The sequence below is a fragment of the Penaeus vannamei genome, chromosome 20 (genome assembly GCF_042767895.1).
Source record: "Penaeus vannamei isolate JL-2024 chromosome 20, ASM4276789v1, whole genome shotgun sequence".
NCBI lineage: Eukaryota > Metazoa > Arthropoda > Malacostraca > Decapoda > Penaeidae > Penaeus > Penaeus vannamei.
The window spans coordinates 26,315,613-26,331,634 of record NC_091568.1 but is presented as its reverse complement, the minus strand read 5'-3'; the positions used below and the strand labels follow the sequence as shown (position 1 = coordinate 26,331,634).

Genomic DNA, 16,022 nt, shown 5'->3' with positions numbered 1-16,022 from the left:
TCTTCCCTCCTCTTTCCCTTCCCCCCACCCCCACCACCCCTTCCCCACCCTCACCCCACACGCTTGATGAGCGAAACGAGGTCTGTTTCACAACGTGAGAGAATTGTCGCGGAGGGGGGTGGGGAAGAGACCAGGGGAAGGGGAGAGGGGAAGGGGAAGAAGCCAGGGGAGAGGGTGAAGGGAAGAGAGGAGCAGAAGAGGGGATGGGGTAAGTGGGGAATGTGTAGGTGGAGGGGAGGGTAAGGAAAGACAGAGGGGTGTAGGGAAAAGTGGGGAGAGGGCTGGGGAAAGAGCGGAGGGGGTTGGGGGAAGTGGACAGGGAGTGGGAGACATGAAGTGGGTTTAAAACCGGGACTTAAGTGGCCATGCTAAATCAATAAAGTCGGGCGGATACGCGCACACAACCCGTGGACGAGGAGTGAAAGGGGTGCATGGCAGGGAGAGGAGGAGGAGGAGGAGGAGGAGGAGGAGGAAGAGGAAGAGGAAGAGGAAGAGGAGGAGGAGGAGGAGGAGGAGGAGGAGGAGGAGGAGGAGGAGGAGGAGGAAGAGGAGGGGGAGGGGGAGGAGGAGGAGGAGCGGGAGGAGGAGGGGGAGGAGGAGCAGGAGGAGGGGGAGGGGGAGGAGGAGCGGGAGTAGGGGGAGGGGGAGGAGGAGGGAGATGGGGAAGAGGAGGAGGGGTAGGAGGAGGAGGAGGAGAAGAGAAGGAGGAGGAGTAAAAGAAGAAGGAGGAGGAAAATGAGACTGAAAATGAGAAAGAAGAAGAAAAAGAAAAGATAAAAAATGATGCAAGCTAATAATAACAGAAGCAGCAGAACAAGTACAAGAAAATACGATGAAAAGAAGAAAAAAAAATCCATTGTAACGTCACTCCCTTGTTCTCCAGAGACTTTCTTTTACTTCTATTCTCTCCTTCACACCCTCCCCCTCCCACCCCACCACACCACCCCCTTCAACGCTCCAATAACCAAAGGGAAAACGAGAATATCAAAAGGAAAACAAAAGAAACACGCTATTCATATTTTCTTTTTCTTTGTTTTCAGAAACAGCCCAGGTTTTTTATTAGAAAACAACGACCGGGTTAAAAATCACTGTTCCCAAGAGATTTATCGTGACAAATGGACGTCATTAAATCTACTTCTTTGTTAAAATAGGAGAGTTTGTAAGACTTGGGTTGACTTTTCAAAACGAAAATGTCTGCTAATTTGTGTAACGCGAAATCGACAAAGAAAATGACTGGGGAAATCAGTAGCGCGATAATAAGTAAATGAATAGACTTTCTATCTGCTAAAATTGAGAAAAAAAACACGTTAAAATTTAAATGAGCGGAGATTATTTTTCAAATGGAAACCAAAATCAGAACTATTTCGAATGCAGGAAAAGGTTCTATCCTCATTGTTACCATAATCAATACAAAAGAACTCAAAAGAATAGAATACACACAACAAAAATACATCCACCAAAAAAACAGCAGCATAGAAACAACCGATAAAAACAACACGACAATCCGAGATCTCCCGCCAAAAAATATTTACGACTCACGAGAAACCGTTTTTTTTCCGAGACAAAAAAACAACATAGCCGCCATCTTCCCCAACGAGAATAAATTTCCCTATACGCCACACGTAACCGGACTCGGAGCTATAATTCGATACTTGAAACCGATAACTACAAGCGATAAGAGAAAACATTAAACTCCGATAGCAAAGACTTCGACTTAAGAAATTAAAAGAAGCATATACCTCAATAAAGAAGAATGGATTCAAAGAATACAGGGAGAGAAAAGAAATACACAATAATAGGATACGACCAAAAAAGAAAAAGACATATGAAGTCACGCCAATAAAACTAGAAAAAGGAGGCTCATAAGTGAATTAAAATGACACGCAAACCTGTCTGTCAAATGTCCTTCAATACCAGAACACGAAGGAAATAGCGGTAAAAGATTAATACCATTATTACCTTTGTTATTATCCTTATTACTGCCATTCTGATTGGTGTTATTAGAGGGAAGTAATCTTTCATATGATAATTACAATAATGATAACGAGGACGGGAAAAAATAAATGTTACAAACTAAGAATATAACCATAAAATTATCACAGCTGGAAAATTAATGATGGCATTAACCACATCCTTAACCTTAACAAACCCAATGAAACACTGCAATGCTCTTAAAGTAAAAGGAGTATGTAAACAGAAGAAAAAAAAGACAGCAATGGCCAAAGTCCAAATAAAGGAAATCAAGGAACACAGACCAACGAATCCAAAAGCGAAAATAGAGGCGGGGAAAGAAAGGCAAAAGGGACATAAAATTAATTAATGTAAAGAACCGCGCTGTACCCCCCACCCCCCACACCACCCCTAACTGTCCCAACAACATGATGACAGGCGTGGATAAACAAGGGGTGGGAGGGGATATGGGGAAGAGGGGGTGGGATTAGAGAAAGGTGAAGAGGGAGGAAGAGGGAGAAGGGAGGAAGGGGAAGGAGAAGGAGGAGGGAGGAGGAAGGATAAAGGAGGAGGGAAAAGGAGAAAGGGGAGGGGAGATAGGAGAATGAAGTACTTAGTATACGCGTGAATGGAGGAGCTGGAAGGGCTGGAGAAGAAGCGCAGTGAAAGAATAGAATATATCGGAGAAGGAAGGGGGGAGATAAGGAAGGGAGAGGAAGAGCGACTTCTACGAGTGACAGAGAGAAGGAGCGAGTAGGGAGATGGAAAAGGAGGAAAGCCTAGGGTGGGGGAGGGTGGGGGAGGGTGAAGGAACAGCAGGGGGTCACCGAAGGGGGTGGGCAAGGGAGGGTGTCTGCGCTCGCTTCGCCCAGACGGTGTACACTCACCTTCAGTACCCCGTCGCTCTGCCGGGTCCTCGCGTGATCCTGACAACAAAAATAACGAAAACATTACCAACAAAAATAATAAAACCAACAAGAATGAAGACAGCGCTAATACCTGTAACGTTTACAACGAAATATTATTCGTAATAATGATGATAAAGATGACAAATGAAATGCAAAGGAAATGCATCCTCACGAGCAGCAATTAAGTCCTAATATCCACGTTCTTCCAAGGCAATACATTGTGCAGCCTAATTAATCTTCGCATAACTTTGCAATCAATTAAGTGCGCGGCACGAATGTTCTCCAACCAGTTGTGTTGTCTCTCTCTCTTCGTTTTCTATCTGCTCGTTATTTCCCCCCACGTTCTTCTCTCTTCTTCCACTCTCCTTTCTCTCCCTTCACTCTCACTCATTCCCCCTCGTCCTACCCCTACTCCCCTTCCTCTCACTCTTTCTTTCCCCTTCCCCTATGCCTCTCATTCCCTCCATCTACCTCCTCTCCTCCTCCCCTCCTCCCTCTCTCACGTGACCACCTCCCTCTCCCCGCCGTGCTCCTACTCCCACCCAATCAATATTCATAAAGGACGCGAATTTCGGGGTCAGCAGCGCGATCGATCACACGCGGGTGGCGAGCGTGACCAAAGCACACTGGCACGCTATACAACCCCCCCCCCCTCTCGAAAGTCACTGCCGCCGGACACAGGGTTAGGTCTCACGCAGTATGATTCGGGTACACACACACACACACACACCTTCACACTGACACAGATCCAGTTGCATAGAATACGCACACTCTTATTCACGTTAACACAGCTGCAGATAAACAGACATACTCACGCTAATACAGACACAGATGTACATACACGGACGCAGATACTCACACGCATGCGCCCGCAAATACACACCCGCACAAGCACACGCCTATCCACAGAACTGGGACATACGGTTCCCTCCACACAAGCCCATCCGTCGAAACCTGAAAGCCGAAAATATAACCCATTTGTCCCAACCTTTCCATAATAAGTAAGAAAGAGAAGAGAACAAAAACAATATTCAAGACGTGAAATATACTACCTTCAATCCCGATTTTGTCCAAAAGAGAAAAGACAAAGAAAAAAGAAAGAAAACCGCGCTATGTGACGTGTGATGAGTGACCGTGGCTGCGTGACGGCGGCGTACTGGACACGCGGCCATAATAATCCCCTGCACAACGACTCGGGATTAAGAGAAAGCAGATAACGAGGGAGATAGACGGAGAGAAGAGAAGAGAGGACACGAGACTGAAATGGAATGGAACGGGAAAGAATAACTGGGATGGAAGAGGATTGGGATGGAGGTAGGGAAGGGGAAGGTGAAGGAGAAGAGAGAGGGTGAAGGAGAAGAGAGAGGGGGAAGGGATGGGGGAAATACAAGAAGGGGAGAAACAAGAGGATAGAAGATGGGAGAAGAGAAATATGAGTGAAACGCTATCTATCTCCCTCGAATTAGGTGTCACTAAATGAGAAAGAGAGAGAGAGAAAAAAGAAAATGATAAGGAGAGGGACGGGGAACAGAGGAGAGAGGAGAAGGGGAGAGGGGAGGAGAAAGTGTAAAATAAAGGAAAGAGAAGACAGACAACAGACAAAAGACAGAAAAAACTGAAGAAAGAGAAAGAGAGAGCGCGAGCGAGGCCAGGTCAAACGAGGCGATTATGTTAACCAGGACTAATTATACCTTCAAACAATGACCACACAGCGATCCTTCATTAACCCCCCCTACCCGCCCTCTCCCCCCTTGACCCCAAAGGCCGCCTCTTCAGTTCTTTTATTCTACACTGTGTCGTCAATGGGTGCCCGTGAGAGCAAAAAGGTAGAGGATAAAGAAAATAAAAGGGAATAGATAGATAGATAGAGTGAGAAAGGAAGAGAGAACCAAGGGGAATCAGAGAAAGAGAAAGACAAACAGAACCAGAATCAGAACGATACAAACATAGGCCTGAGCCACCCGCCCCCACCCCACCCCGCCCTCCCCTCGCCACCAACCCATTTTTTCATCTCTCGCCCTCCCGCTAACACAGCCCAATCACCCCCCGCCCCCTGCGTCCCCCGCCCCCGCGAGGCCGCCCAGGTCGTGACGGGGAACCCCCCAAGGGACGGGGGTCCTAAACGTCCCTCTTAATAAACAAAACAAGTCCGTAAATATCTGCACGCCCGTCTCCGAGAGGAACATGGGGGGTGGGGTCAGGGGGGAGTGGAGGGGTAGGGGGTCAAGGGGGAGGGGTCACTGGTCGGTCCAACGCCCATTCCCTACCTCCTGCCCCTTGGTCCCCCTCCCTCCCGCCCCCTTCCCAATCCTTCCCTCCCGTCCCTTCCCTCCTTTCCCTCTCATCCTTGCCCCACCTCCCATTAGGACTCCCCGCCCGTCCTACAGCACACCCTGGGACAAGACAAGGACGAAGACGAGAAAAAGAAGAAGGAGAAGGAGAAAAGGAAGATTCAGAAGAAGAAGAGAATGATGAAGTAGCCGCAGAAGAAGACGAAAAAGAAATAAGACAGAGAAGAAGAAAGGAAGCAGACAAATCGCGGACCATTAGCGTCGTCTCCAGAGATGTCTTAGGATGATAGTCAACGTGAAAGTGTTCCCTTGACTTCACATACTCGCTCCTTCGAGGTTCCGCGACGCTGCTAGGAAAACGCCTTTTTTGGAGCATTTTCGTCCTTGAAATAGTGTTTCTTTTTTCTTTGAAGAGGTGGGATGAAGGGGTTGGGGGGGGGCAATAGTATTTCGTGCCCAGTAAATTGCGACTGGGTGAACAGTAATCGACTGATTGTTTAAATTGCTGGCACTTTTGTCGTCGTCGTTGTCGTGCTAATTGTGCAAAAAACGGACACAAATACAAAAACTCACCAAGAAACATACTAAAAAAGAAAAGGAAAGCAAACAATCCTACTACAAAAAACAGTCAAACAAACAACCCAAATCCTCCCAGACAACAAAACACAGCCAAAACAAACAAACAAAAACAAGGACAACGCCCAGCACCCACGCCAACAAAGAAAGCACTATGGCCAAGAATATTTAGCAAGGCGACCTGCACTCTGCCTGCACATGCAACCCGGCCATAATTCCTCCCTGGGAAATTATTGCCCGATGAGACAGCGATAACAGAATCCCGCTGAGGAATTTATTAGTCGCAGAATAAAATGCTTGCGTGTGTATCCGCCGATGGAGAACGAGGAAGGGAACGCCAGACGGAAGAAAAAGAGAGACAGAGAGGGAGAGACAGAGAAGGAGAGAAAGAGAGGGAGAATAGGAGGGGGGGAAGTGGAGAGATAGATGAAGACGGAGAGAAAGAGAAAAGGAAGAGTGAAAGGCAAGAAACGGAGAGTAAGACCGGCAGCAAGAAAGGAAGAGAGAAAAAAGATGGACAGGAAGGGGGGAAAGTGAAAGGGAGAGTCAACTAAAAGAAATTAAGAGAAAATGAGAGAAAAAAACAGAAAAAGGAAAAATATAACAGACTATCAAGAAAGAAAAAGGGAAAGAAATAAAAGGAAGGGACACAAGACCTAAGACGCACAACGCAAGACGTTTGGCGGGAGACTTGTTTAATAGTCTCCCTCGACTGAACACCGGTACTCGTTACCATGGCAACGGAGGGAGACAAACACTGAACTCCCTTCTCCCCACTCCTCCCCTTGCCCCCCCCCCCCTCCACACACACTACTGACGACGCGAGCATGAGAACTAGCTTAGAGGGGGGGGGAGTGAATGTGACGGGGATTGCAAATAATTAGTTGTGCGAGAAGGGGGAAGGAGGAAGGGGAACCGAGGAGGAGGAAGGGTGAGGGGGAAGGAGGGAGGGTGAGGGGGAAGGAGGAAGGGTGAGGGGGAAGGAGGAAGGGGAAGAAAGGAGGAGGAGGAGGGAGAAGAAAGGAGGAAGAAATGAGTGTGGAAGATAAAGGGAAAAGGGGGAAGGGAGGGGAAGATTGGAAAAGTGTAGAGAGGAGAGAAGAAGCGAAAGGGAGGAGAGGAGAGGAGAATGAGAAGCATTAAGGGAGGGGAAGGAAAAGAGGGGGGGGGGAATTGGAATAACTACAGCAGGTTTTACATTCTAAGTTCGAGGACAATCCATGCGTGAAGACCGCGGAGGTCGAGTACGCCAAGCACATACGAACGGACAGACAGTATACATTGCACAAAGGATCATTTGGAAAAAATACGAACGCACCAATGTTTGTGATTCTTGGAAAGAAAATGCAAACCCGTTCAGCTTGCATTTACACACACACACACACACACACACACACACACACACACACGACCCCCCCCCCCCCCCCCTGCACATAGAGAAACGTTTCTCTGGTGGTCCGTCCGCTAATTAGTCCGTGACTCCGACTGACTCTGCAAACGCTTAACGGCCTCAATAAATTAAACGAAGGCCACGGCCGCCGAGACAATTAACCGCCACGGACACTTCTCACAAGACGTAAGTGTCTCGCTCTCTCTGTGTCTCTGCTTCTGTTGCTGCCTAAATGTCTGTCTGTGTCCGGTTCTGTCTCCCATTTGTTCTCTCCTCTCTTCCGTTCCATTTCTCTTTCCCTTTGTCTGTCTTTCTGTTTCTTGCCTGTCTGCCCCCCCCTCCTAGTTCCTTCTATCAGCCCCCCCCCCTCCTCGCCACCAACAGCTGCTGCCTGATTCTGTCCTCGAAGGAATCCCGATTTTAAGGCAAGGGAATGCACGACCCGACACAGCTATGCGCTGACGTCACGAGAAGGGGGAAGGGGGAGGGGGAGGAGCGTAGAAGGGGGGTGGGGGAGTTTGTCACGCATGAAATGGCGTTCAACATGAGTCTTGGTCTTTCCGTTCCGAAGCGACAATGAAAAAGGGACTGTTATCGTATTCTTCCCCGGCGATGGCGTTTCGATTGCAAGCAATTCGGAAACCGCGAAGGCAAAGGCTAAAGGAGGATATAATCACCGGGCGTCCATTAAAGTCTGAAGACAATGGCGCCCCCATTCGAAGACATTCGGAATCTACAAAAGCAAAACCAGAAACGTGCGCGTCGGCCGGGCCTTCGTGACTCCGCGCATCTCAAGCAAAATCTACCTGAAAGCGACCGGGAAAGGAGATCCACAACCCATGCTCCCCGGCGTGCAAGGAAGTAGAACCGCCCATGCCTCTTATTAAGACGAGAACTCCAAATACCAACTATCTATCCGCCGCGCCCATCCGTGACACAGCGACGTGCCCAGATGCCTTCGCGCCCCCCGTCCCCTCACTCGCCATAGGCATAGACACAGCTCCTTCGACCGACTTCGAGAGGCTGGCTCCCCCCTCTTGCTCCCCTTCCCCGGCCCCCGCCCTCCCCATACCCTCATCCATCACAGCGGAGCGGGTAATAATGGGGGGAATGGGGAGGGGGTATGGACGCTGCCACGAAACTCAGTTGAGATAATCAGCTGGTGGGGAGGGGGGTAGATGGGGAGTGTGGGGGAGGGGGGTAGATGGGGAGTGTGGGGAAGGGGTAGTGTTGAGAGAGAAGCGAGATGAGAGAGAAGGTTGGAAATGGTGGAGGGGAAGAAGGAAATGGAAGTGTAAGGGAGAAATAGGATGGAAACAGAAGGAAGAGGAGAGAGGGGTGGAGGAAGACGACGAAAAAGAAGATAAGAAAAATCAAGAAGCAAAGGCGAGGACGAGGAGGAAGACGGGAGGAAGGGAGGAGGAGGAGCGTCCTGCCCTCACCCGCCGACCTACCTCAGAAACCTTCCCCTCTTCACCCCCGACCACCTCTCGGCCTTGCGTCTATTTGTCGAACATTTCCTCTCGTGGGGGGGGGGGGGGGGTAATGCGGTAGCCGCCGAGAGGTAATCGCGGTAATCCGTTACAATTATGCTCAAAAACCCACGACGATTAGGTAACCCAGTTCGGTTTCCAACTTGCTTCCTCATTCTGCTCCTCCGCTTTTCTTCTTATTCTTCCTCCTTTTCGTCTTCTTCAACGACCCTCACCACCTCCTCCTAGTCGTCGTCTCTTCCTATTCCTCCTATTCTTCCTATTCCTCCTATTCTTCCTCCTCTCCGTCTTCCTCAACGACCGTCACCACCACCTCCTCCTCGTCGTCATCGTCGTCATCCTCCCCCCCCTCCCCCCCATCGCCGTCAAGAATGGCCCCGCGAACAAAGGCCTGGGAGATTTGACGAATTAAACTCTTTACTTAATTGGTCGGAAAATGGTTGTACCTTTTGCGCTGTTTCTTTTCCTGTTCTGCTTTTAAACGTTCGTTGCAATTATTAGCTAGAAATACTTCGGCAAAAAAAAAAAAAAAAGAAAAAAAAAAAACATTTCATCATTACTGTCATTATTATCAATATCTTTATCATTAACTACTATTATCATAATCACTACCAATTCTCCCATTGTGTGTAAATATATGTGGTGTGTGTGTGTCTGTGTGTGTGCGTGTGTATAGACATGTGTATATATACATATATGTATATACACACATATATATACATATAAATATATACATACGTAGACATACATATACATACATACATACCCACATATATATACAATTATATACATATATGCACACATATATATACATACACATACACACACACAAATACACACATACATACATATACATACGCACACACAAACATACATACATACATATTCACACACACACATACATAAATGCATATTCACACACACACACACACACACACACATATATATATATATATATATATATATATATATATATATATATATATACATACATATCCACACACACACACACACACACACACACACACGCACACAAACACACACACACACACACACACACACACACACACACACACACACACACACACACACACACACACACACACACACACACATATATACATATACATATATATATATATATATATATATATATATATATATATATACATATACATATATATACATATACATATACATATATATACATATACATATATACATATATATATATATATATATATATATATATATATATATATATATACTTTCACCGAACAACGCCGCCAACGTAGGCCTAGCACCCGTAAGACCAAAAAGGGACAGAGAAATTCCGCGAACAAAATGCCAAGAACACAAATAAGAAGAATGAAGAAATAAAGAAAAGCTTCCCACGATCGCTCGGCCAATTCCTTCCGCTGGCGTTGCTTCCTTTCAGCCGGACCGGGGGCGGCGGGCACAAAGCTCCGCCAGGGGAGCCCATTCACGGGGGCGCCCTGGGGGAACTGAGCAGTCAGGCCCCCTTCGGCTTCCGGGGCGTAGGGGCCCACGGAGGCAGCTGGCTGGCTGGACTGACTTCTATCCCTTCCTAGTTCTCCTTCCCTTTTCCTACCTTCTATTCTAATATCTCTCTCTTTCAGATTCTCCGCCTCCAATATCCTTCACGCCAAAAGCAGCGACACCCTTAAATGACACCCTCAAATGTCACGACTCCCGTTGAGATCCCTCCCCTCTCATCCCCTCCCTTGCCCCCATCCACTGGCTTCCCTCCGTTCCCTTCCCCTCTCCTTCTCCTTCCCTTCCTCTTCCCCTTCCCTCCCCTCCCCTCGCTTCCCCTTCTCCTTCCCTCCCCTCCCCTCCGGCCTCTTCATGGCTATTAACACACCTGCCTTCGAGACGCGACGCATGAAAGGGGGGAAGGAAGGGAGGAAAGGACGAAGGGGAGTAATGGAAGAGAAGGGGAGGGGAGGGGGGAAAGGGAGGAGGAGGGAATCGCTGATGACGAAAAATCACTTCGACCGAAAGTGTCGTTAACGAGGAGACGCCCTCAACACCCCCTCCCTCTCCAGCTCCCACGTGACTTATGAGGCAGGGTAACCCCCCCCCCTCCCTCGTCCCATCCAAACCCTTCTGGAGGGGGCCCTTAACCCCCCCCCCCACCTTCCCCTCTCAGCCACACTTATAGAAGAGGTTTTTCCTCCCCCTCCCTCAATTCCTCTTTTCCCTGTCTATAACATCCTCTTCAGCCCCCTCCCCCCTTCCCTCTTCCCACCTATCAAAGGGTGTCAAGAGCCTACGCCTACTCCCACGCCCATCACTTCCAATCCCTTCATCTATGGGAAAGACACCATACATTAGCCGTATAATGTATGCAAATGACACAAATATGCGAAAAATACATTAGCTTCCCCGCCCGTTTACAACGAACTGGGAGGACCTGAGGTAGGGTTGGGTAGGGGGGGTGGGGCAGCTGGGCCTATCCATGGGCCTATCCACAGACCTATCGAGACTCCACTCCATATACAATAGTAAATACACCAAATACAGCTTCGCCACGAGACTGGTAGGCCTAGAAAAAATGATACAACATAATCAACAATACACTATATCAAACTTCTTTACAAACCATGTACAACGACTCGCCACCAGTAGGCCCAACCGGCGAGGGATCATTTCCATATGAATAATCACACCAGAGCGTGTAGTAATTGACGTCATTAATCAATTATGGCAATCGGTAAACTGGCTGACAACCGCGCCGTAATCACAGCCGTTCTGGAAGCCGGCCACGGAGAGACTAAACGGTTGGCGGGAAACCTCTCGGTCACCTGGCGTTCAAATTTTCATCGTTATGCTACTACCTCATTTACTTTTCATTTGTTTGTTGTTTAGCTGTTTATTCATTGTTCCTGTATATCTTCATATGTAACTTATCTACGGGTATCATGCTTGAGATCACCTCGGCTTGACAAAGTGTCGCATTCTCAAGGAAGAAAACAAAAACATTCTCAGCATTATCCTCACTATTCTCATAATCACAAACTCTACCTTAAGTCAACCTAACAAAGAGCGCAAAAAATACGGTGGATATAAACGCCTCACCCCCACCACCCTCACCACCCACTCCAAAGCCCATACCCCTACTCACTCCCCCTCCACCCCCCCACTCCCCTCATCCCATTTCGAAAGCAAGTCAGAAGCGAGCACGATATCCGTCTCCCTCTCTCCCTCCTTCACTCTATAGTGAAAGCGGTCGCAACACGTGGTCATTTGTGCATACCGTGACCACGCGGACGAAAATTCCAAAAAGAGAAAAAAGTGATTTTGCTCTACCATCTCTTTTCAAATTTCTCTAACGTATACTTGTTCTTTACGCGAACAGCCTAAAAAAAAAGCGGGGGGAAATATACAAAGCTATTTTCATCAAACAATAATCAAATACACACACATCGATCTATCTTTAGCTAACCATCCGCGGTCCAACTTGTTCCGTCCGCATCCATTCCCCGCATTGTTCGAGTCTCCCTCATCTAATAACTATATAATTGGACTAGAAAATACAACAATGGCCAAGGCTGAAACGGAGAAAAACGGACAAGACGAAGGTCGCGGCGAACTACAATGCAAATGAACAGAAAAAAGACATATATGAGACCGGAAGTTACTTGGCGAGCACAATTCAAGGCGAAGAATATAAATAAGACGTTTTTCATCCAATTCTCCCATTATCTCATTGTATTCATGTTTTGTCCATCTGTTTATTTCTAAGGAGGATATTCGACCGTTTTTCTTGTGTTCCACCTGTTATTACGTTTCCTTTTTTGTTGTTTGTTTACTTTTGAATGTTGATACTCTTTCAATTCACCTATCTTATTTTACTTATTTATTTATTGTTTCTCTTCCAATTCTCATTTTTACGCAACATCTACTTTATTGTACATTCTTTCTTAAGTTCGAATTTCTACGACGCAGGAAGAAGAATGTATGAATGGAGGGGAAAATGAAGTGTTTGAGAAGTTTTTGAAATTTCGAATGAACAGCAAAAACATCTCGATAAATTTGACGAAGCAAAATAAGAAAGCGAAGAGGAAAATGCAGAAACAAGAAGAGAGGGAATGCAAAGAGGAGGATCAGGAAATCAGAAAATTAAACAGAGGTTGATTAAGAAAAAAATGATAGTGAACTTTACTGATGAAGACAGAAAGCAATAAAGGCGATGATGAAGGTGAAGCAACAAGAAAGAGGCGAAGAAGAAAATGAGAAAAGACGAAAATGAGGGCAAAGAGATGTAGAGCACGGTGGGAGGTAGAGATAGAACAAAGATAAAGAAAAGATAAGAACTAGGGGGAAGTGGGAGTTGTAGTTCTACAAGACAAATTGGGAAAAGGAAGATGAGGAATGGAGATAAGGAAGAAGAACAAGGAGAGGAGAAGGAAAAGGAGAAGGAGGAAGTAGAAAAAGAGGAAGAGGAGGATATATTAGAAAATAGGGAGTTTGTAGGTAAAGAGAAACAAACATAAACCAATACATTAAATACAATAGATGATAAAGAATATCCCCCCGCCCTTCCCTTCATCTCCCTGGCCTTTCCTTCTTCCTCATCTCCCTCGCCCTCCCCTTCGCCCTCCCCTTCCCTCTCCCTTTCGCCCTCTCCCTCCCCCTCCCTCGCTCTCCTCCTCCCTCGCCCTCCCCCTACCTCGCCCTCCCTTCACCCCTCCCTCGCCCTCCTTTTCCCCCCTCCCTCGCCCTCCCCTTACCCCCTCCCTCACCCTCCCCTTACCCCTCCCTCGCCCTCCCCCCCCCCTCCCTCGCCCTCCCGCCATCCGATCTCAGATCCTTAACTAATTTCTCCGTCTGAACTCCTTAATATGCAAGGACGCGCTTCCCTCCTTGAGATCCGCGTTTGATAAAAGCAAAACGCCGAGAATGCAGCACTTGGGAGCCTCAGATAGCGCTGTCTCATTCGTGCTGCTGGTAATTTATTTGCAGCAATGACGTTTACCGAGTACAAAACGCTCCCATAAAGAAAAAAAGGAGATATGAAAACTGGTATGACTTTTTTTTTTTTTTTTTTTTTGAAGGGGAGGGTGTGTCGTTTGCGTGTGTGTGAATACTATATCCTTGCCTTACCTCTCCTGCGCTCTTATCCTACTTCACTCTTGACCTCACCCTCACCTTGCCTTACTTTTAACTCTCTGAATCGACCTTCCCTTGACATTAATCTTGCCTCATGACGCTTACTTTATCTCTATTATACCCTTATCCCTCCTCATTAATCTCCTCCTTACCTTTTCCTTCCCTGATCCTCAATTTTCAACCCTAACCTCATCAGGACTTTTTCGCGGTTATCTTACCTTTCCTCCATTCTTACCTCTTCATCTTTACCAAGCCTTTGCCTAACCCTGGCCTCTTCGCTTTCGTCTCGTCACCCTTATCTTACCTCTACCTCATCCTAACCTCGGTGGTTATCTTCCCCTCCCCTCATTCACACCTCAAACGTACCCCACCCTTCCCTCACCTCACTTTTACCTCATCCTTACCTCCTCGGACCTTACCCTACCTTCCCTCACTCTTACCTACTCGGCCCTACCCTACCCTTCTCTCACCCTTATCCCTTCACCCTTACCTCCTCGGCCCTACGCTACCCTTACCCCTTCACCCTTACCTCCTCGGCCCTACCCTACCCTTACCCCTTCACCCTTACCTTACCTCTCCCTCATCCTTTCCTCCTCGGCCCTACCCTACCCTTACTCCGTCACCCTTTCCCTTCCACCCTTACCTCCTCGGCCCTACCCTACCCTTACCCCTTCCCTCACCCTTACCTTACCTCTCCCTCACCCTTACCTCCTCGGCCCTACCCTACCCTTACCCCTTCCCTCCCCCTTACCTTACCTCTCCCTCACCCTTCCGATTCCTCACAAGCGGCGAGGATAACACACGAGCCTCTCCAAAAGGCATTAGATTATCCCCCGCTTCCGCCGGATGTGGGAAGGGAAGTCGCGTGGAAGGAAGGAGGGAAAGGGAGGGAAAAAAGGAAAGGTGTAGCGATAAAGAAAGCGAGGGTAAGAAGAGAGGGGCGAAGAGAGAACGAAAGAAAGAGGAAAGGGAAAAGAAATGAAGCGATGGGCAAGCCTGACGGGGAAAGGGAGATACAAAATGAGAGGGAAGAGAATATGAAAAAATGATAATAAGAGAGATAATAAGAAAAAACACAAGAAAAAAGATGACGATCAATAAAAGCGCAAATTTGGGACGGAGAAGAGGAGAGAAAGACAAATCAACGAAACAAATGCAAAAAGCAGAAGGAATTAAGAAACAAAAAAGGTGAGAAAAAGACAAATGTAGATAAACGGCTAGAAGACACGAAAGAAGATGAAAAAAGGAAAGAAGACACGGAAGAGGAAGAAGGAAAACGAAAGAAGACATGAAAGAGGAAGAAGAAAAACGAAAGACACGAAATTGGAAAAAATCACGAAAAACACGAAAGACGAAGAAGAAAAACGAAAAACACGAACGATAACAAAACAAAAAAAGACGAAAGACGACGAAGAAGACATGAAAGACGAAAAAGAAAAAAAAACGAAAGAAACCGCGAAAGAGGAGGAGACGAAAAAGGAAGAGGAGGACGACGACTATGGGCGTCTTCCACCGCGTCGCCTCATCCTACAGTCACGCTTCTGGTCGCGAGTGGCTGGTTTCTCCCGATCTGCGTGTCGCCTCGTCGTCTTGCGCGCGAGTGAAAGCCTAACGCGAATAAAGGATGGGGGAGAAGGAAGGAGAGACAAAGAGCAGTAAAGAAGGGAAAGGCAGAGGAAGGGGAGACAGAGCAGTAACGAAGGATAAGAGAGAGGAGGGGGAAACAGACAGAATTAAAGAAGGGAAGAGAAGACAGAGAAGTAAAGAAGGGAAATAGAGGAAGAGAAGACAGAGAGAAGTAAAGAAGGGAAAGAGAGAAAGGGAAGACAGCGAGAAGTGAAAGAAGGGAAAGCGAGAAGAGTAGGAGATAAGGAAGCAATAGGTTTGAATTAGAGGAAAAGAAAAAAAAAAGATAATGATAATGTGATAAAGTGGAATCGGAATTGGATGAAAAGGGAGACAGAAATGGGAAAGGAGGAGCAGAAGATACACCAAGAAAGAGGCAGAAAAATAACAGCAACAACAATAACAATGACAGCAGCAGCAGTGGGAACAACAAATGAGACAAACACACAACAAACACTCGTAAAAATACAAAAAAACGAGCATTTTCTCTCCACACAGTGATGCGCCAAGATGTGATCGCGATGACAGGCGTCACTATCAACATACCATAGAGCGAAAACGAAGAGAAGAAAAAAAAAACATATCACGATAATAAAAGAAAATGAGCCTGTAACCCTATCATCAACATGTCTTTCTCGAACTCACATCTTGC

At 47.1% G+C, this 16,022-nt stretch overlaps 1 protein-coding gene across 3 annotated transcripts in view; it reads right to left on the bottom strand.

Annotated features, from left to right (window-relative positions):
- The window catches only part of Cad88C (cadherin 88C), a gene marked incomplete at its 3' end in the record, with an annotated part of 290,730 nt that overhangs the window by 250,617 nt on the left and 24,091 nt on the right, over positions 1-16,022 (bottom strand). For all 3 annotated transcript variants that reach the window (XM_070135250.1, XM_070135251.1, XM_070135252.1), the window contains 1 exon segment: positions 2,838-2,876.